The 24,107-nt window shown below is 34.9% G+C and overlaps 1 protein-coding gene and 1 pseudogene across 3 annotated transcripts in view; both read right to left on the bottom strand.

The window, feature by feature from the left end:
• Positions 1-24,107, bottom strand: part of CSMD3 (CUB and Sushi multiple domains 3) — a 1,183,499-nt gene that overhangs the window by 495,102 nt on the left and 664,290 nt on the right. The gene's annotated exons all lie outside the window — the stretch shown is intronic.
• LOC103016279 (dnaJ homolog subfamily B member 9-like) lies at positions 17,987-18,679 on the bottom strand (annotated as a pseudogene).

Here is a 24,107-nt window from a genome sequence, read left to right as displayed (position 1 = left end):
AGTACTTCCCTATGTTATATTCATCCCTCTGTACTGTTTACAGCTTCCAAGGAAAAGGCTGTACTGTGAAAGGTCCCTGAATTTAGAAGGAAGGAAGAGTTCATTGGACAGTCCTCTTTTTGTGTCTTGTTTTAAAAGTCCCTCTGGTTGTGGCAGAGAACATACATAAATTTAAAAAAAAAATGTTTTCTGGGACAAAAGTGTCTAACTCTGAGAGAAATCCTTGAATAAAAAAATTAAATAAAAATACTTTCTATTAAAACATCCAATTACTCTACAAATCTGGCTTGCCCTATTTACAGTTAAATATGAGCTGTATTAGATAATGGTTATTATCTAAGTCTGCTGATAAATAAAACAAACACATCTACAGAAAATCCTAGAAAAGTTAGAAAAGCACAATGTGAGTGGAGGAGAAAATTAGGTGTAAATTTGGCTTTTCTTGCCCCCAAACAATCCAGGAAACAAACAACTTGAATATATTAAATCCCAATGGGAGGTTCTGATCTTGCTAATAATGAAAAAAATTTTGGATCAGAGTTTCCCATATAAGTGTTAATAGGAAGTATTCTGTATTCATATCTCAGATACCCATTTATCTTAATTTTCACTGACAAATGTTTTACAATTTTATGTTCCAGTGTTGCGTGCTAGACTAAATACAAAGATAAATAAGAGACAATTCTTGCTGACAAGCAGCTTATAGTCCAGGTGAAAGAGAGAACATGTAAACCAATACTTGTAACCTGCAGGTTGCTAAAAGGTGCTCAGAACTTAAGGTCAGCTTTCTCCTTGAATGACAGGTCTGGGTCTACTGGGTCAATGTCATTTTAGGAAAATATACGTTTCAGGCATAGCCACTCTAATATTGATCACTGTCATACTCTCACTCACCTCGTGGAGAAATCTGCCAAGAATAACATAATACTTTTTGCTGTTTTTATTGATTTATCATCCAGCTTTGACTCCTTGGGCAGGAATTAGTTGTGGGTTAAGATGTGTGAGTTTAACACAAATCCTCATCCATGCACTATCAAAATCTAAAATTTTAAATTATATACCTTAAGAAGCAAGGTACACAGGAAATTGAGACCATATCTCAATTTTCAATTTTATGAAAACAGACTGTGTTCAAGTCCTCTTCTGTTTAAATTATACTTTAGTAGCTAATTCATGTTTGGAAGCCTACCAGCTAGCATAATATTGGCACGTAAGTATTCAATATATGTAGAATGGATGAATAAATGGTCTCATTGCTTTTGGATGAGTCAAACGCCAACCCCTTGTCACTGACAGATTTCCCTTAGGCCCTCAACATTTTTTCCCCATATTTCTACAAATGTTTTTTACACTGCTAACAGAATTAGCTTTCTTCATAAATGTTTTTGTTAAATCCTGGTAACTCTTAGTTAAAACCCCTTCCTGTGTTTTCTAGGTCCATTCACACTCTGACCTCTCTGCCTAACAGGCCCACACCATGGGTTCCTGGCATTCTAGCCACATGTGCCTGCTTGCAGCCTCCTGAACACCACATTCTCTGTGCTTCTGTGTCCTTATGAGAACTCCCCTCAGCTTGCAGTAAAATTTCTCCATTCCTCTGTTTGGTAAATGTACTCAACGCTTCAGGATTCCACTGGTCTATGAACTCTGTGAAGATCTGCCTATTTGGTGTTCTTTGATTTTCTTCTCTTTGCTGTTCTATAGAGTTATGGTTAACCCTATAATATTGTTAATTCAACGTTGTGTATTTAACTCCCCTGATGGACTATGAGATAGAAACTGTACTGTCTTATAGTTTATATTTCTAGTGTAGTGCTTGACTACAGTAAACTCTATTGAATAGGCAAATGAATAAATGAATGAGTATATTTTTGTCAGTGAAGAATGGAAGGAAATCCCTGGACCCATGCCAGCAACTAGCTCCCTGACAGAAATTAGAGGTTTTTCATCTAACAGGCTCATAGAAATAGCTGAATCACTTTTGCAAAAATTTACTTTCACATTTTAATTGTTTTCTCTTTAAGATGTTTTGAAAATACTTTAATATTGTTAAATATTTACCTCTTGTGCTCACTTTTAGAAAGGTTAAGGTAAGCATCAATGGAACTAAAAATCTAGGGGAGAGATAAGACTTGAAGTAAGGCAGAAATAATTAATTGGATGAACCACTGGGCAGCTTTCTGTATCTAGCACAATTTGCTTGAAGGGAAGGCATATGCAAATGTAGATACAAGAAAACACTGCATATAAAAGGGCATATTATTTCTGGAAACTTCTGAGAACTTGACAGGATACCAAATTTAGTAATAGGTGGAGAAGCAAGCATTTAATTAGCACCATTTATGACATACTCCCTCTCTGGAAGATTTTTGGAATTACCTAAACTAGAGCTTCATCTCTTTAAGGCTTTAGTCTTTTGTTAAAAATGCTGAAGCTTTTCAGAGGTAATATATTGATTACTTATTGGTGTTTGACACTTTAGATGAGATCAGGCGTGTTCAGGGTGCCATGGTCATAGACAAGTGCTGGACACTTTAAAGTGATCCATAGCTAAAGGCAGATTTTCTTGAAAGGTAAAGGATAGAACTTGGCACAGAAATTTTAAAGGGAAAAGTACTATGACAGGTTAACGTAAGTCCTGGCTTGCCCTGGACAGTTTCAGTTTATGCCTATGGTGTCACTGTTGTTATTAATAGCATCCCATATCATTCTCAGAAGTGCCCTGGTTTGAACAATAAACTATACTGTCACCTCAACAATGAGGAAAAAGAAAAATGGGAGTGATGAGATACATAATAAAGCTGCTGGATGTACCAAAACCAAATATAGACTTCATAACGAGTGACCCTGATTCCTTAGGACTAATTCCTACTATCCTAAAGGAAGCTTTAGCTGCATATCTCATTTATGCAGTTAAGGAATATGATAACAATGAAGAAAAATCTTTCTTGACCTTTTCCAAGTAGTGAGTTTATGCATCCATTACTATAGCTTATATTTCCACCCATGAAGATATTTATTGCAGATTAAAATATTTAGTGTCTGAAGTAGATTATTTATTAATGTAAATTATTGTGTAAACTCATCTCCTATTCTTAGAACTATGATTGCATTCTGATGATACTTTGATTGATAGCTAGATGAAAAATAGTCTTGATCAGTAATGAACATATAAGTGTACAGTGATATAACCTGACCTTGGTTTATAAATTGTGGTATCACTGCTACAGATGAATGTTGGGGGGAGGGGAGATTAGCCCAGAGTTCCATAAGTGCTTATGTCAGTCTGGCATTTTTGAAGTAGAAAATCTACTAATATTTAAAATGACTAACCATCCATTTTATACATTTGAAGTTTGCATCTCAAAGACTGATTAAATAATCCTTCCAAGTAGTGGATCAAAAGATGCAGATGATGCATCCAATTATTCAGGGAAGTCCTTGGTATGTAAGTGTTCAGTAAAAATCTTCACATAACAAAGCAATATCCATAATATGAAATTATTCACCAATGAGCTGACCACTTATATAATTATTATTATGCAAAAATTCCAATAATTTAACACTAATGAATAGCTTCTTTAGTGCAAAATTTTGGGAAAGTAAATTTTGCAAGTCTTGCAAAATAATGATAAAACACTAGGTACTTCAGAAAAGACATTTGAATTTCAAAGATTTGAGAGGCCCTTGAGAAAAGTGGGAAACCATTAAATAGTTTTTCTCAAAAATAGCTCTCATTGTGATCACACTGTGCAAGTCAAATGTGAAATGAAGGATATTTTATTGTACTTAATATTATTTTTCAAAACAAATGTCCAAAGAACAAGCCAGCATTTGACTCATTCTTTGTGTATTTTAGCAATCCCACTTCTGAGTATCTATCCAACAGAATTGTAATCAGGATCTTTAAGAGATATATGCATTCCCATGTTCATTGCAGCATTATTCACAATAGCCAAGATATGGAATCAACCATAAATGTCCATTAATGGATTCATGGATAAAGAAGATGTGGTATATACATACAATGGAATAAAAAAGAAGAAAATCCTGCCATATATGATATCCTGGATGAACTTTTAGAACATTTTGCTAAGTGAAATAAGCCAGTCTCAGAAGGACAAACAGGATATGATTCCACTTATATGAGGCATCTAAAATAGTTAAGCTCACAGAAGCAGAAAGCAGCATGGTGGCTGCCAGGGCTGGGGTGGGGATGGGGGATGGTAAGTTGCTGTTCAGCAGGTTTAAAGTTTCAGTTATGCAAGATGAGTAAGTTCTAGAGATCTGCTGTGCAACACTGTGCCTATAGTTAACAGTGATGCACACTTAAATTTTTGTCAAGAGTACATCTCATGTTATCTGTCGATAATTTTAAAAAAAGAAGGAGGCAAAAAAAAGATTATTTGAGTAATTCAGGCAATTTAGGTAGAGTACCCAAGTTGTAATGGGTTGACGAATGAATAGAAATGAAAATGAAAGAAGCCGGTGAAAATTTTTAAAGATACTTGTGAAATAAGAGAAAACTGATGAAGGGTAGTCTCATAGGAAATGAAGAGCAATGGAATCAACAGGCTTGACAAAGACAGGAATAATTTCCTCTGAGATAGTGGGAAAAAAAGACCTTTAAGATGGCATATGTTTCTGTTTTCAAGAGGTTCAGGTATAAGACAGATTGTGTTACCACTTAATTTCCTACCTTTACCCTATCCATACCCGTCTGCCACAACCCAAACACATATACGCTAAAGCTGATATAGAGTTGAAGAGGACTCAGATTTCTGGTAGAATTATTTTAAAATTATAAAATAGTGTAGACACTTTCATATTGAAATTATTTTTGCATAGGCGTATGATGCAACATTTCATTATTAGTGCCTCCTTTTCCGTTATCCCCAGAGTCCAAAAATGTTTGACAGGTTATTCTTGATGCAAATAGGATATACACAAAATACATCTGTTCAGGAAATCTATGCTTAAGTTACTCCATTAGAGTTTACTCCTTATGCCAGGTAGGAAGTTTTAAGGCTTTTTTCTTCCCATGAGAGGGCAGTCTGTACAATGTGTTGAAAGCACAGTTTGGATATTGTATTTTAAGAAATAGATATTTTTTCTTGCCTATCACTTAACTGTGTAACACTTCAGAGATTTAACAGATGAGAAAAGTTATTTACTAACTGGTACAAAGACAATGGTTTGATTTTACTATACCCAAGTTCAGGGAATAGAAACATGATCCATATTCTACTCTTGAGGAGTTAAAAAAAATGTGTATATCCTATAGCTATACTAGATCATAGAGTAACATTAATAGCACTAACTGGTATTTTATTACCATTTTCCCTCCTCATACATAACAGATTCAATATCAAGAAAATGAAGATGAAGGCTAACTACTTATGAAGATTGCATAGTTTTCCTGCAGAGAATGTGAACAGCCTGGCCTGCTTAGTGGATGTGTGACCTGTGCAATCACACTGGGCCCCACTCTCAGAAAAGCCTCACTTTTGGTTTAATGCTTTTTTTTTTTTTTGCCATCTTGAAATTCTTAATTATTTTGAACAAGAGATCCAACATTTTCATTTTGCACTGGGCCTGGCAAAACATGCACCTGGTGCTAGTGGACATAAAGGCATATTTAGTACATATTCATGTAAGTGCCTGTGTGTGCACGTGTACATGTACTTGTGTGTGAGTGCTTATGTGTACATGTGTTTGGAAAAAAGAACAAAAACTATGCTGAAAATAACGGCAAACCAAATCTTTTTTTTTTTTTTTTTTTAAACGTTCATTTTTAATTTACCACTGTGTTTTTTTTTTTTTTTAAAAGGATTTTCTTTTATTTATTTATTTATTTATTTGTTTATTATTTTTGTCTGTATTGGGTCTTCGGTTCGTGCGAGGGCTTTCTCCAGTTGCGGCAAGCGGGGGCCACTCTTCATCGCGGTGCGGGGACCGCTCTTCATCGCGGTGCGCGGGCCTTTCTCTATCGCGGCCCCTCCCGTTGCGGGGCACAGGCTCCAGACGCGCAGGCTCAGCAATTGTGGCTCACGGGCCCAGTTGCTCCGTGGCATGTGGGATCTTCCCAGACCAGGGCTCGAACCCGTGTCCCCTGCATTAGCAGGCAGATTCTCAACCACTGCGCCACCAGGGAAGCCCCCAAATCTTAATAAACAAAAGCAAATAAGCTTGCAGTAGAAAATAGTTTAAAAGTTCTTCATATTGTTAAGGATATGGCAAAGTTATTAAAGCTTAAACTCTCCCAGAAAAAAAAAAACAAAACATAGTGACAATAATTTTCAAAGGAGGAGAGCTGCATATAGAATTTCTTAATGACTAGTTTTAATTCATACAAAGATTACTTTGGTCTTAGTGAAGAATTACTTTGATTTCTAAATAAAGCTATGTATTGAGTCACTTTTCAATAAGGAAACAAATAATAACATCTCAATCACTGGGATTAATATTTCCTTGTGACTGTGTATATATACAGAAAAACTTCAAAGAATCCTTTTGGAAATATCAGAATGGATATTTTAATTTTAATTTTGTGTGAAAGTTTAGTTAAACTGCAGTGACATCTCTCCCATATATAATTTTAAATCATTTTGATCCATACTACTTAGTGAGTGTAACTAAAGAGTACATTTTTATAAGTAGCAATACCATAAACTGATTCATTTGGAATTATTCCCATGGATTTATATTTAAAAGGCAAAACCTTTTTACTGTAGTAACTAATGTGAGAAATTGATAGATGCGATGCAGTTTAAAACAAAATTTAAAAAATAATGATATGAATAAGAAGAATATTTATTTAGTATCTTTCAGTGTTTATGATGCTTTCATCCATATTGACTATCTCATTTAATTCTAACAAGCTTCTTTGCCTTTTCCATTTACAGAAGGGGAAACTGAAGTATGTTTCAGAGAGAATAAAGGACTTATCAGTGCCACCAAACCTGTAAATGGTAGTGCCAGAATGCTTTCTGTTATGCCATACAAATAACACATCATTGCCATTATCATTGATAAGCTTATCCATGCAGAGAATTTACTGTTAGTAAATTTAAAATTCAGTTTAAAAATGAAATTAGATTGGATAATAAAAATCTTCTCTTAATGATAACTCACTTCACACATAGAGTATTTTGGAAGACTGTGCACCTATGCCATGATTATTTATTTATGTTTTCTACATTCCAAGCAACAGGCTAGATATTTTTGCATTTATTGTCTGATAGCAAAAATAAACTAATTACTTATGTTTTAGAAACCCTAAAGAAATATACTATCTAAATCTCCTCAATTGATTTTTGTCTTATTTTAAAACAAGATTAATATGCTTACATTTTTAGAGAATTTACAAGATTCAAGAGAAGCAACTTGAAGGATGATTAGGTGGAGGAAGGGGAATGAAAAGGTGTTGAAATTAACAATTCCCCCTTTTCAAATACCATGTGGTTTCTTCTTGATTTTTAGAAAAATGTAAAATTGTGAAGGCTCTTTGGTAGTGTGAAACTTCATTTAACATTGAAAATGTACATTGGACTTTAAAAAATGTATTTCTTTAAAAGGAAAATAAACTGTCTTTACCATATGCTTTTTCTCCAGAATGCTTGCATTATATAAGTAAAAATCACTGTGATAAATATTTGGTTCAATTTTGTATACCTTCTGGAATATGCCAAGTAAAATAATTACCTGCCCCTTGTGCCATGATATTTCATTGCAAACAAATGATTAAACAAGATAATATAAATAGATATACAAGTAAGCAAATATTATATAGCTGCTAAGTAAAATCATTTCCTGAAGAGAATCTTAAATATATGAAATGGTCTATTAGGCAATGTCATTATATACAGCAGACTAAATTTATCTTTATGAAAAGATTTTCATCTTAAAGAAGAGAACTAAAAAGAAATGAGCATTTAAAAAATCTGTTTCACATGTACTTTTAGAAATTTCAGCATGTTGAACATACTGCAGCAATTTGTCCACACTACAAAGAGCTCTGTCTTTGTTATGTTGAAAGATTATTGCTGAAGGAATATCATTGACAGCCTAAACTGAATCTAAGAATTTCTTAGTAAGAAGGAAGTTTATGAATATCATCAGTCTTTGAAGAATAATGCTTTACCACAATACATAATTCCCATGTCATTTTTGGATATATTAATGCATATATATTATAATAGTACAATTCAAGGTAAGTAATTTATTTCTAACTTTTTGCTCATTTCTTTAAGTGAAGAACACTGGAGGAAAGTTTCTTGTTACTAAAATACAGTATTTATCATTCAGTAAATACATTCACAAATTTAAAATACCTATCTTGATTCAATTACTGTAATTATAGAAGTCATGACAGTAAGTCATAATTTCACATGGAGAATTAAAAGGGAGAATAGAACTGTCTTTAGTATAGGAATTATGTTTTCATTACTCCGTCCTACTTATTTAGTTGGTTACTTGTTTTCAATTACCAAATAAAATGACTTTGGGCATAGGTGATATGATAAAACCTCACAGAACTGGGTGATTTAAAGGGTGAAGAGTAGTCAGCCAAATTAGAATAAAGACACATTTCCAAGTGCAGACAGCATCACAAACACAAGGACAGACACAGGAATGGGTAAGGTGTAGTGCAGGAAAGGTATGCAGGCTGGTCTGGCTAGAGAAAATGGTTCAAGGAGCCACACTGAGGAACCTGGATTTATCCTGAACACATTATGAAGCTATTCAAAGTTTTCAAGCAGGGAAATGACCTGGCCACATCTCTGATTTAGAAATATAGCTCTGAAAATGGTGTGCGTTGGGGGATGAAAGGAGGATGCAGTACATACAGTAGCTGGAGCAAAAGCGAGCACAGCTTTATAAAGCTGAGCCTGATCAGCTGTTGCAGAACATATGTGGAACAAATTGATAAATTGTAAATTGCCTTAATTTGTTAGTATGCTTGTGTTTCTTTAAAAGGAAGAAAATAGTCTCAGTCATATGCCATACATTCCAATTATAATACACAATATGTTTATGCATTTTTTTCCTTAAAAGGTAAGATTTGTATAATATTGATTTTGACTTTTTTAATAGTATATAATTTATTATAGTTGGCTATGATTTTTTTCAAAATCATCATGGATACTCAGGAATGCTTGGGAAATAAGAACTTTAGCCAACACATTGCTTTCATAGTAATAAACCTTTCCTGAATATGAAACTGTATAACTAATGAAGTTATTATAAAATGAATATGTGTAGATATCCAAATAAAAACTGACTAATGTCAATTCCAGGTTTTCTTTTTGTATTTTGAAGTTGTTTTCATTTTTTACAGACTTCAAATATTTTTATACTCTACTGAAAAACTTCACAGTCCTTAAGAAATACACTAATAATAATTAATAAACAAAATGACTCTAGATAATGTAGGGCATTTATTTTATAACAGATGTTTAAAATGCCTTAATATGACTTCTGAGAACATGCTTAGCTCCTAAATCACAAAAGGAAGATGAGAAAGAAATAAGAACTACAGGAAAATTTTGCTAATTTTTTTCCTAATAACCATTTTGCTTTTCGTAGGGAAAATAAATCAATATGTACTGATATGGTCACTTGGTTTTCAGTGTTTATTTCCACAAATTTCTAATTTACCTTTTCAGTGCAGCAGGATCCAGAAAGGTAAAAACTGTATTTACCAGGTTCCCTTGCAGCTATAATTCTGTACACTAATTAAATTATACCAATTATATGTATTGTGAGATATCTGGCAGAAGGAAAAAAACAATCTCCTGATGCTTTTGACTGATATTTTTCTGCTGACAAGTAAAGTCTTTAGAGATGTGCACTTCCCCCCACCTCCCTCCACCTCCCAGCATTCTAACAGCAATCACTTTTCAAGCTTTATGGGTGTTGAAAAAGCAACTCCAATGGAAGAAGCTTCCCAGTCTTGGCTATCTGGTCACTCGCTTTAGTTACAGTGGTATGTCTTTGTCCTTAGGGTTTTCAGAGGATGCTGCTTAACTTCCTACCCTCTTGATTGTGGTAGAGTGTATAGTAGCTACCTGTGTAGAATTCCAGCACTCATTCCTGGAGAGCTATATCCAGCCAGCTCCTCCTCCAACCTGTTTCCAGGCATACCTCAGAGATAATGTAGGTTCGTTTCCACCAAATACCACAATAAAGAAAGTCACATTTTTTTTTTTTTTTGCTTCCCAGTGCATATAAAGGTTATGTTTATACTATACTTCAGTCTATTAAATGTGCAATAGCATTATGTCTAAAAAATGTACATATTTTAATTAAAAATTCTTTATTGCTAAAAAATGCTAACCATAATATTTACTGGTGGAAGGTCTTGCCTTGATGTTGACGGCTGCTGACAGATCAGGGTGGTGGTTTCTGATGGTTGGAGTGGCTGTGGCCATTTCTTAAAATAAGACAACAATAAAGTTTTCTGCATCGATTGACTCATCTTTTCACCAATGACTTCTCTGTAGCATATGATGCTGTTTGATAGCATTTTGCCCAGAGAACTTTTTCAAAAATTGTGTCACTTCTCTCAAACCCTGCAGCTGCTTTATCAACTAAGTTGATGTAATATTTTAAATCCATTACTGTCATTTCAATAATCTTCACAGCATCTTTACCAGGAGTAGATTCCATCTCAAGAAAGACTTTCTTTGCTCATCCATAAGAAGCAACTTCTCATTTGTTAAAGTGTATCATGAAATTGGAGCAATTCAGTCCCATCTTCAGGCTCCTCTTCTAATACTACTTCTCTTGCTATTTTCACCATATCTACAGTGACTTCTTCCACTGAAGTTATGAACTCCTTAAAGTCCTCCATGAGAGTTGGAATCAACTTATTCCAAACTCCTGTTAATGGTGATGTTTTGCTCTTCCCATGAATCACAGGTTTTTTTTTCATATTGTAAATATTATATTTCTCTCACACACAAAGTTGTATGAGATATTTACTAGTTCTAATAAATATCCATAGGATTAATACTCATGTGGAGTGTAACATGGAAAAGTGCAGAACTAAAGAAATGAGTCGGCTCTCACTCCCTCTTGCAAAAGCACTGGAATCACAACTAACTTCTGAACAATCATCAACAGAAGACACTGGAACTCACCAAAAAAGATACCCCACATCCAAAGACAAAGGAGAAGCCACAATGAGATGGTAGGGCAGGCGCAATCACAATAAAATCAAATCCCATAACTGCTGGGTGGGTGACTCACAAACTGGAGAACACTTATACCACAGAAGTCAACCCACTGGAGTAAAGGTTCTGAGCCCCATATCAGGCTTCCCAACCTGGGGGTCTGGCAATGGGAGGAGGAATTCCTAGAGAATCAGACTTTGAAGACTAGTGGGATGTGATTGCAGGACTTCGACAGGACTGGGGGAAACAAGAGACTCCATTCTTGGAGGGCACACACAAAATAGTGTGCACATCGGGACCCAGGGGAAGGAGCAGTGATCCCATAGGAGACTGAACCAGACCTACCTGCTAGTGTTGGGGGGTCTCCTGCAGAGGGGGGGGTGGCTGTGTCTCACTATGAGGACGAGGACACTGGCAGTGGAAGTTCTGGGAAGTACTCCTTGGTGTGAGCCTTCCCAGAGTCCACCATTAGCCCCACCAAAGAGCCCAGGTAGGCTGCAGTGTTGGGTCGCCTCAGGCCAAACAACCAACAGGGAGGGAACCCAGCCCCACCCATCAGCAGACAAGTGGATTAAAGTTTTACTGAGCTCTGCCCACCAGAGCAACTGCCAGCTCTACCCACCACCAGTCCTTCCCATCAGGAAACTTGCACAAGCCTCTTAGATAGCCTCATCCACAAGAGGACAGACAGCAGAAGCAAGAAGAACTACAATTCTGCAGCCTGTGGAACAAAAACCACATTCATAGGAAGATAGACAAAATGAAAAGGCAGAGGGCTATGTACCAAATGAAGGATCAAGATAAAACCCCAGAAAAACAACTAAATGAAGTGGAGACAGGCAACATTCAAGAAAAAGAATTCAGAATGATAGTGAAGATGTTGCAGGAACTCGGAAAAACAATGGAGGCAAAGATCGAGAAGATGCAAGAAATGTTTAACAAAGATCTAGAAGAATTCAAGAACAAACAGAGATGGACAATACAATAACTGAAATGAAAAATACACGAGAAGGAATCAATAACAGAATAACTGAGGCAGAAGAACAGATAAGTGACCTGGAAGACAGAACAGTAGAATTCACTGCTGCAGAACAGAATAAAGAAAAAAGAATGAAAAGAAATGAAGACAGCCTAAGAGACCTCTGGGGGCAACGTTAAACACAACAACATTCGCATTATAGAGGTCCCAGAAGGAGAAGACAGAGAGAGAAAGGACCTGAGAAAATATTTGAAGAGATTATAGTCGAAAACTTCCCTAACATGGGAAAGGAAATAGCCACCCAAGTCCAGGAAGCGCAGAGAGTCCCATACAGGATAAACCTAAGGAGAAACACGTCAAGACACACAGTAATCAAATTGGCAAAAAGTAAAGACAAAGAAAAATTATTGAAAGCAGCAAGGGAAAATCGACAAATAACAAACAAGGGAACTCCCATAAGGTTAACAGCTGATGTTTCAGCAGAAACTCTACAAGCCAGAAGGGAGTGGCAGGACATATTTAAAGTGATGAAACGGAAGAACCTACAACCAAGATAACTCTACCTGGCAAGGATCTCATTCAGATTCGATGGAGAAATCAAAAGCTTTACAGACAAGCAAAAGCTAAGAGAATTCAGCACCACCAAACCAGCACTACAACAAATGCTAAAGGAACTTCTTTAAGTGGGAAACACAAGAGAAGAAAAGGACCTACAGAAACAAACACAAACCCATTAAGAAAATGGTAATAAGAACATACATATCAATAATTACCTTAAACATGAATGGATTAAATGCTCCAAACCAAAAGACACAGGCTTGCTGAATGGATACAAAAACAAGACCCGTATATATGCTGTCTACAAGAGACCCACTTCAGACCTAGGGACACATTCAGACTGAAAGTGAGGGGATGGAAAAAGATATTCCATGCAAAGGGAATTCAAAGAAAGTTGGAGTAGCAATACTCATATCAGATAAAATAGACTTTAAAATAAAGAATGTTACAAGAGACAAGAATGTTACAAGACACTACATAATGATCAAGGTGTCAATCCAAAAAGAAGATATAACAATTATAAATATATATGCACCCAACTTAGGAGCACCTCAATACATACGGCAACTGCTAACATTTATAAAACGGGAAATCGACAGTAACACAATAATACTGGGGGACTTTCACACCACACTTACACCAATGGACAGATCATCTGAAACAGAAAATTAATAAGGAAATACAAGCTTTAAATGACACAATAGACTAGATAGATTTAATTGATATTTATAGGACATTCCATCCCAAAAGAGCAGATTACACATTCTTCTCAAGCGCACATGTAACATTCTCCAGGATAGATCACATCTTGGGTCACAAATCAAGGCTCAGTAAATTAAAGAAAATTGAAATCATATCAGTAACTTTTCTGACTACAACACTATGAGATTAGAAATCAATTACAGGGAAAAAAACCATAAAAAACACAAACACATGGAAGCTAAACAATACGTTACTAAATAACCAAGAGATCACTGAAGAAATCAAAGAGGAAATCAAAAAATACCTAGAGACAAATGACAATGAAAACACGATGATCCAAAACCTATGGGATGCAGCAAAAGCAGTTCTAAGAGGGAAGTTTTTAGCAATACAAGCCTACCACAATAAACAAGAAAAATCTCAAATAAACAATCTAACGTTACACCTAAAGGAACTAGAGAAAGAATAACAAACAAACCCCAAAGTTAGCAGAAGGAAAGAAATCATAAAGATCAGAGAAGAAATAAATGAAACAGAAACAAAGAACACAATAGCAAAGATCAATAAAACTAAAAGCTTGTTCTTTGAGAAGATAAACAAAATTGATAAACCATTAGCCAGACTCATCAAGAAAAAGACGGAGAGGACTCAAATCAATAAACTTAGAAATGAAAAAGGAGAAGTCACAAGAGACACCACAGAAATACAAAGCATCCTAAGAGACTACTACAAGCAACTCTATGCCAATAAAATGGACAACCTGGAAAAAATGGACAAATTGTTAAAAAGGTATAACCTTCCAAGACTGAACCAGGAAGAAATAGAAAATATGAACAGACCAATCACAAGCAATGATATTGAAACTGTGATTTAAAATCTTCCAACAACAAAAGTCCAGGACCAGATGGCTTCACAGGTGAATTCTATCAATCATTTAGACAAGAGCTAACACCCAGCCTTCTCAAACTCTTCCAAAAAATTGCAGAGGAAGGAACACTCCCAAACTCATTCTATGAGGCCACCATCATCGTGATACCAAAACCAGACAAAGATACTACAAAAAAAGAAAATTACAGACCAATATCACTGATGAATATGGATGCAATAATCCTCAACAAAATACTATCAAACAGAATCCAACAATACATTAAAAGGATCATACACTATGATCAAGTGGGATTTATCCCCGTGATGCAAGGATTCTTTAGTATACACAAATCAATCAATGTGATACACCATATTAACAAACTGAAGAAGAAAAACCATACGATTATCTCAAAAGATGCAGAAAAAGCTTTTGACAAAATTCAACACCCATTTATGATAAAAGCTCTCCAGAAAGTGGGCATAGAGGGAACCTACCTCAACATAATAAAGGCCATATAAGACAAACCCACAGCAAACATCATTCTCAATGGTGAAAAACTGAAAGCATTTCCTCTAAGATCAGGAACACGACAAGGATGTCTACTCTCACCACTATTATTCAACATAGGTTTGTAAGTCCTAGCCACGGCAATCAGACAAGAAAAATAAATAAAAGGGATACAAATTGGAAAAGGAGAAGTAAAACTGTCACTGTTTGCAGATGACATGATACTATACATAGAGAATCCTAAAGATGCCACCAGAAAACTACTAGAGCTAATCAATGAATTTGGTAAAGTTGCAGGATACAAAATTAATGCACAGAAATCTCTTGCATTCCTACACACTAATGATGAAAAATCTGAAAGAGAAATTAAGGAAACACTCCCATTTACCACCACAACAAAAAGAATAAAATACCTAGGAATAAACCTACCTAAGGAGACAAAAGACCTGTATGCAGAAATCTATAAGACACTGATGAAAGAAATTAAAGATGATACCAACAGATGGAGAGATATACCATGTTCTTGGATTGGAAGAATCAATATTGTGAAAATGACTATACTACCCAAAGCAAGCTACAGATTCAATGCAATCTCTATAAAATTACCAATGGCATATTTTACAGAACTAGAACAAACAATCTTAAAATTTTTATGGAGACATAAAAGACCCCTAATAGCCAAACCAGTCTTGAAGGAAAAAAATGGAGCTGGAGGAATGAGACTCCCTGACTTCAGACTATACTACAAAGCTACAGTAATCAAGACAATATGGTACTTGCACAAAAACAGAAATATAGATCAATGGAACAGGATAGAAAGCCCAGAGATAAACCCACGCACCTATGGTAAACTAATCTATGACAAAGAAGGCAAGGATATACAATGGAGAAAAGACAGTCTCTTCAATAAGTGGTGCTGGGAAAACTGGACAGCTACATATAAAACAATGAAATTAGAACACTCCCTAACACCATACACAAAAATAAACTCAAAATGGATTAGAGACCTAAATATAAGACCAGACACTATAAAACTCTTAGAGGAAAACATAGGTAGAACACTCTTTGACATAAATCACAGCAAGATCTTTTTTGATCCACCTCCTAGAGTAATGGAAATAAAAACAAAAATAAACAAATGGGACCTAATGAATCTTAAAAGCTTTTGCAAAGCAAAGGAAATACAAACAAGCCAAAAAGACAACCCACAGAATGGGAGAAAATATTTGCAAACAAATCAATGGACAAAGGATTAATCTCCAAAATATATAAACAGCTCATGCAGCTCAATATTAAAAAACCAAACAACCCGATCCAAAAATGGGCAGAAGACCTAAACAGACATTTCTCCAAAGAAGACATACAGATGGCCAAAAAGCACATGAAAAGCTGCTCAACATCACTAATTATTAGAGAAATGCAAATCAAAACTACAATGAGGTATCACCTCACAACAGTTAGAATGGGCATCATCAGAAAATCTACAAACAAGAAATGCTGGAGAGGTTGTGGAGAAAAGTGAACCCTCTTGCACTGTTGGTGGGAATGTAAATTGATACAGCCACTATGGAGGACAGTATGGAGGTTCCTTGAAAAACTAAAAATAGAATTACCATATGACCCAACAATCCCACTACTGGGCATATACCCAGAGAAAACCATAATTCAAAAAGACACATGCACCCCAATGTTCACTGTAGCACTATTTACAATAGCCAGGTCATGGAAGCAACCTAAATGCCCATCGACAGACGAATGGATAAAGAAGTTCTGGTACATATATACAATGGAATATTACTCAGCCATAAAAAGGAACGAAATTGTGTCATTTGTAGAGACATGGATGAATCTAGAGACTGTCATACAGAGTGAAGTAAGTCAGAAAGAGAAAAACAAATATCGTATATTAACGCATATATGTGGAACCTAGAAAAATGGTACAGATGAACCGGTTTGCAGGGCAGAAATTGAGACACAGATGTAGAGAACAAACGTATGGACACCAAGGGGGCAAAGCCGCAGCGGCGTGGGGATGGTGGTGGGATGAATTGGGAGATTGGGGTTGACACATATATACTAATATGTATAAAATGGATAACTAATAAGAACCTGCTGTATAAAAAAATAAATAAAATAAAATTCAAGGGGAAAAAAAGAAATAAGTCTATCTGAAAACAAAAGCACACATTTCTTAGGATTTAAAAATTTTGCACATAATAAGGGTGCATAGAAATTACTGGCTGTTTTTATAAACAGAATGAGGTATTAGTCAATCTCTAAAGATGAGTGCAAATAGGAAAACCCATACACACACAAAAATACATAAATCCATACTAAGATCTAGAGCATCAACAATTAAGAAAGAAATGTAGAAATGTGAAAAGATGTGTAAAACAGCTATGATTTCACCGCTACAAAATTATTAGCCAGGGATGAAATCATTAGCCACGTAACAATCTCTTGGCAATATTAAGTATATTTATAATATACTTAATATAATACTTAATATACTAATATATACTTAATATACTTAATATACTTAATATAATATAATATACTTAATATACTTAATATAATATACTTAATATACTTAATATAATATAATACTTAATATAATATAATTCTTCTGCATGGTTCTGTGGTAAATATTCAACCATACCTTTTTGAAGCTTTCAGTAGAAATTAACCAAGATACTGCTTGCTATCCTTTGCTGAATGACTCAGTTATACAGTTTCACGTACATTTTGCAACCCAAGTCAGAGATGTTACAGAGTACGCAATTTTAAATTAGCAGTGGTTTCACTCCAAAAAAAGCATTCAAGTTCACACAATTTAAATCTACAATAACTTTTAAAATTTAACCTTTAAATATTTATCAGGCAAACTCATTCTTTCTTTGGTAATAAAACTGGTCATGTTAATAAGCCCAAGGGCAGGTAGAGAAAAAAGACCAGGCAGAATTATAATCTTTTCTTAAAGAACCTTGCCTAATCAGGGAAATTAATAATTAGCTATTTCTCTACTAACTGAATATTGCTGAATTTGTCAAAAGCAATTTAAATATATTTAATAGCTATGTCAAGTTAAGTGAAATCATGCACTTGTCAAAATAGTTCACAAAAAATTGGTTCTGCATCAAAGATATTGAAGAAGAGTCAACTAGTTGGGTTTAATGAGAACAGAAAAAGGACAAACTACTGTCCTGAACAGTCAGTGTATGTAGTAACCATATTTCCTCTTCGTTGAGTGGCAGTCCTACAGTGCTTGCTAGATCCATGGAATCTATTTTCAGTCTGTACTGTATGTTGATTCGTGGTGGTGTCAAAACCACTAAAAGAAAACATTTTCCCATATCTTCAAGCATGTCATCAAACAACCCACCTCCAAAAGAAAACTCCTAGAAATGGTGCCTTAGTCTACTGGAACCATCCTGGCGTGTCTGGAAGTGATCTGCAAAACACTTCTTGGACCGAGTGTTTTGGTTTTGACCAAAAAAAAAGTCTTTAAATAAGTCATCAAAATTGAAGTTAAATGACTGCTCAAAAGGACTTCCACTAGCTCTTTGTTCTTTACCATTAGTAAAAGCACTATGTCCAAGTGTATCATATTCTAGTAATTCTTTAATATTAGCATCTGAGAGTATTTCATATGCTTCTTCAATCTCTCTGAATTTTGCTTCAGCATCAGGTCTCTTATTTTTATCAGGATGGCACTTCATGGCCAACTTGTGAAAGGCCTTCTTGATTTGGTACTCTGATGCTGACTTTGGCACACTGATGCTGACTTTGGCACACCTGATATACCACAGTAACTTTCTGAGGCCAAAATTAATTCGGTTACCATTAAAATGCAGGTTCAAAGATGAAAACTGACTGGGGAGTATTCATTTCTAATATCCTGACCCTGGTACCCTACGCGCACGTGGAAAACTGTTGTTGCTGCTCAGCCTGGCGTCACTTCCGGCCCCAACCCCTAAAAGGGCAGTGCTGAAACCCACAAATGTTTTTAATGGCATCTAGAATGATGAATCCTTTCCAGAAGGTTTTCAATTTACTTTCCCCAGATCCATCAGATGAATCACTATCTACGGCAGCTATAGCCTTTTCAAATGTATTTCTTAAATAATAAGACTTGAAAGTCAAAATTACTCCTTGATCCATGGGCTGCAGAATGGATGTTGTGTTAGCAGACATGAAAACTACATTCATCTTGTTGTACACCTCCATCAGAGCTCTTGGGTGACCAGGTCCATTGCCGATGAACAGTAGTATTTTTAAAGGAACTTTTTTTTTTTTTTTTCCTGAGCAGTAGGTCTCAACAGTGGGATGAAAATATTCAGCAAACCATGTTGTAAGCAGATGTGCTATTTTTAGGCTCTGTCGTTCCATTTATAGAGCACACGCTGAGTAGATTTAGCATAATTCTTAAGAGTCCTGGGATTTTCAGAATGGTAAATCAGCACTGGCTTTAAGTCACCATCTGCATTTACCCCTAAAAAGAGAGTCAGCCTGTCCTTTGAAGCTTTGAAGCCAGGTATTGACTTCTCCACTCTAGCTATGAACGTCCTAGACAGCATCTTCTTCCAATATAAGGCTGTTTTGTCTGTACTGAAAATCTGTTATTTAGTGTAGCCACCTTCACCGATTATCTTAGCTAGATCTTCTAAATAACCTGCTGCAGCTTCTGCATCAGCACTTGCTGCTTCACCTTGCACTTTTATGTTACGGAGATGGCTTCTTTCCGTAAACCTCATGAACAGCCTCTGCTAACTTCAAACTTTTCTTCTGCAGCTTCTCTACCTCTCTCAGCCTTCACAGACTTGAAGAAAGTTAGGGCCCTGTTCTGGATTAGGTTTTGGCTTAAGAGAATGTTGTGACTGGTTTGAACTTCTCTCTAGAGCACTAAAACCTGCTCCATTACCAGCAGTAAGGCTGTTTCACTTTCCTTATCATTTGGGTATTCACTGGAGTAACACTTTTAACTATCTTCTAGAACCTTTCCTTTGCATTCACAACTTGGCTAACTGGTACAAGAGGCCTAGCTTTCGGCCTGTCTTAGCCTTCTATATGCCTTCTCAGTAAGCTTAATCATTTCTATCTTTTGATTTAAAATGAGAGACTGTGACTCTTCCTTTCACGTTAACACTTGGAGGCCATTGCAGGGTTATTAGTTGGCCTAATTTCAATATTTTATTTTCAAGGGTCTATAATTTGTATGCACGTATACTTTTTTATTTTCTTTTCCTAAGTCAGTTGCCTAAAAATTTAATCATTTGTTCTTTTACCTTTTAAACTTCTTGTTTTAGCAATTCAGCTTCCATTCTCAATTTAGCAGTGAAGTGTATGATAAATGAATAAATCCACAAGTGCATTTCGCACAGCTTTTTAAACATTTTTTCCATAATGCAACTTAAAGCAATGCTCTTTGACAACAGTCACGTTTTTGATCATATACATATTAATCAATAATATACAATAAGATAATACTTATTTTTTCTCAAGAATTACACTATGTGTTTTATATGTATTACCTCATTACCTATGAAATAAATCTTATATGTTACCCAGTCTTAAAGGTGAAAAAAATTGAGGTTTATGTTGATCTTTTCCAAGATCACACAGCTAGTAGAGTTGAATCAAGAATTAGGATGTGCTATATACAATGGAATATTACTCAGCCATAAAAAGAAATGAAATTGAGTTATCTGTAGTGAGGTGGATGGACCTAGAGTCTGTCATACAGAGTGAAGTAAGTCAGAAAGAGAAAAACAAATACCGTATGCTAACGCATATATATGGAATCTGAAAAAAAAAATGGTACTGATGAACCTAGTGGCAGGGCAGGAATAAAGACGTAGACATAGAGAATGGACTTGAGGACACGGGGTGGGGAGGGGGAAGCTGGGGCGAAGTGAGAGTAGCAGCGACCTATATACACTACCAAATGTAAAATAGTTAGTTAGTGGGAAGCAACAGCATAGCAAAGGGAGATCAGCTCGCTGCTTTTTGACAACCTGGAGGGGTTGGATAGGGAGGGTGGGAGGAAGGCTCAAGAGGGAGGGGATATGGGGACATATGTATGCATATGGCTGATTCACTTTGTTGTACAATAGAAACTAACACAGTATTGTGAATCAATTATACTCCAATAAATATCTATTAAAAAAAAAAAGAATTCGGATGTGTGGCTTGACTACGTAGCCCATGCTTTCAAGCAATACTACTGTCCTTGGCTACACTGCCCCTTTTAATGTGTTACATACAGTAACTCAATTTTCTGTACTTTGTAGTAATATTTTATAAATAAATAGGAATTAAATGACAACACATGTTCAATCTTCTTTGTTAATGGTAAGTATTGCAATTAAAATAAAATATATTAGCTTCATAAGAGAATAGAAAAAGAATGCTGTCCCTTTAGGAGGAAAGTATTTCCAACTGTTTACCATTTTAAGGAAAATAATTAAATATTCAATAGGCTGAGTGCTATTAGATGAAAGATTGAATATTCCTTTGCAATCTAAATTCTAAGTGTGGCCAGAGGCACGGTGACCAGTTTAAAGAATAAAATCTCTAGCCTGAGTAACTGAAATGTGCTTTTTACAATTCAGGAGAGACAAATACACATCAGAACTGATATGCTTATCAAATATAACATCATTAGGTCATAATGATGAAGAATGAAGAGTGACAGAAATTTCAGGCTTCTGGATTTTTCTCCTGGAAAAATCCTATTTTCCTGGATGAAATTATATTTTAGGACAATACATAAAATAAAAAGAAAAAAAATCTGTAACATATGTAGTCAGATAATGTTTTAATTTATGGTTTATTAAATGTATACAACTATTTTACAAGCATGTATCTAACTTCCAACTGAAAAGCTGAATAGTAGCTAACTGCAGAGATAAGTTCACTTTCATTGGTATTAAATTAATTTAATTATCTTCTCTCGATTAAATAGACAAGCAGCATTCTAAAAATTTATTTCTCAGTTGTCAGGTCCAAGAACAAATTCTTAGACTAGTTTTATAATTTTATCAGATAAAATCTTGAATGTTAATCCTGGATATCCTCATTCAACTCCCCCTTTTTAAAGAAAAGGAAATTAAGATCCAGACTATTGAGTTTGCCAGGAAATTATTCATTCAATGAGTATTTATTGATTACCTATTATAAGTAAGTTAGACGCTCTTATATGTTACGAGACAAATTCCCAGCCCCTGTTGAACATGATTTCTAATGGATGACATCTGGATTAATGGCAGAACTGAGGTAGACTACAACTTTACACTCTTTTTACTAAAAAGAAATGGAAAAAATTCCTTTGAAATAGCTGGAAGTTTGCTTTGAAAAAAGTTAGAATTTTAAAGTTAATCATTAAGAAAACAATAAATTAACTGAATAGTGTAAAATATTTTGTTAAAATGTATGGGGCTTCATACTGAAACCAAACAGTACATTCTGGATGGGCTTTTGATAAGTCATGATTTTTATTTATCACACAGTTGTTAGCAAAATGTTTAAAATGAATTGTTTTATTATTTATATTTTAAGCAAAATTGCCTTTTTCTTCTAATTTGCAGATAAAAATAACATAAATATGCTACAATAAAGCAACCAGAACAGAATTAAATATATGCTGGAAATTGTGAATTGAAGGGCATATCTGTTTCTACTATCAATTTTTGTAAGATGAATAAATATTAGTTATATTACCATGCCATCTAAACTAAAGAGCAATACAAATATCATGTTGGTTACAGAGGAGGGTATAATATACAATCCTCTTTGAGGTTGATTCTGCAGAAATTTATTGCAAATAAGAAAAGAGATTAAAAAAAAATTAACCTCAATCCAAAATCTGTACTAGAAACTGGTGGCCCTCACTCTCCTCCAGTTCTTTTCCCTTGGATAAACGTCCTAAAGATTTTTGGAAGAAATAGTAAAAATAACAATAACAACAAAAGACTCTTTAGAAGTTAGAATTAGTTTGGGGGACTAAAGAAACACGCTAGTATTAATTTTATTCAATAAATAAATATTATTGTGTAGCACTGTAGCCTACGTGGTAGTGGGACAGCAATATGCCTCAGTAGTTAAAACTGCGGAGGTGGGGAGTGGGTATTGAGTGGCTTTGTATATGAAGTTTCATGTTGTCTTTGATTCAAACATGAGAATGGATGGTCTATTTGCAGCTCTATTAAAAACTCAGTCCTTGCCAAGAATTTTATTTCTACCAAAAGAAGACTAAAATCTTTCTCTGATAGTCACAGAGTAGTACTATAGAATGTTACACAAAGATTAGAATATACCCAGGGCAGAGGGTTAACTAATAAGTTACTGTGCATCAAAAACAGAAAGGAATGAAAATACCCAGCGATAATTATTCATAAACAGTTTACAAGTATGTTGAATGAAAAAAAACCTCCTGACAGTACAATTCATAAAGAGGATACTAAAAACATGCTTTCTGCAAGCACACGAGGAGGTACACAGAGGATGGTCTATATTACAAAAACAAAACAAAATCCAGTCATGGCACAAGGCAGCCTTATATGATGTTAAAAAGGGAATGTGTAGTTGTTAAGTTTGCCAGAAATCATAATAAAAAGAAAAATAATTACCTTTTGAGTACCTAATTTTTTTATTTTTTTTTTCAATTCTATAATTTTATTGACTATCATAAAGACATGATTCTTGGTGCTGGGAATAACAAATCAAAAAGATTAAAATCCTCACTTTATATATTCACATGGGTGGAGAAAGTTTATACACAAATAAGTGAAACACATAATTTCTTGATGGTAATAAGTCCTGTGAAGTAAAACAATGCAAGAAATGAGAGAGCATAGGTGCTTTGTTTATGACAGTAAAAATTTTAACAGTGAGAGTACATGAAATATAAGCATATATGCAGGTTGAGAGAAGAGTAAGTATAAATCCTTAAGGTGTGTAGGTGCTTGGCATATTCATGTAACAACAAAAAGGCCACTGTGGCTGAAATAGAATGATCCAAGGGTAGCATAGTATGAGATGAGGTAAGAGAGCCAATGACAGGGTTTACATACTATTTTGTTAAGCAACTTAATTTTTTCTACTGCAAAAGCAAGTTTAAAAAAAAAAAGTTCTATTCACAGAAGACCAGTAAAAGTAGTACTTCTTATTGTTTAAAAAGAAAAGATTATTCTGATGTTACTAAAAATGTTCTATCCTTCTGAAAGCATACACAAAATTATGCCTGTAACCTGTCTCTCCATTCTTATTTAAAAACTCTAGTACTCTGGATAAAAATTACTGACTTGAAATATAAGCC

This window comes from Balaenoptera acutorostrata, chromosome 17 (assembly GCF_949987535.1).
Source record: "Balaenoptera acutorostrata chromosome 17, mBalAcu1.1, whole genome shotgun sequence".
In the NCBI taxonomy this organism is placed as follows: domain Eukaryota; kingdom Metazoa; phylum Chordata; class Mammalia; order Artiodactyla; family Balaenopteridae; genus Balaenoptera; species Balaenoptera acutorostrata.
The sequence above is the reverse complement of the archived record's forward strand: the minus strand, read 5'-3'. Positions and strand labels throughout refer to the sequence as shown.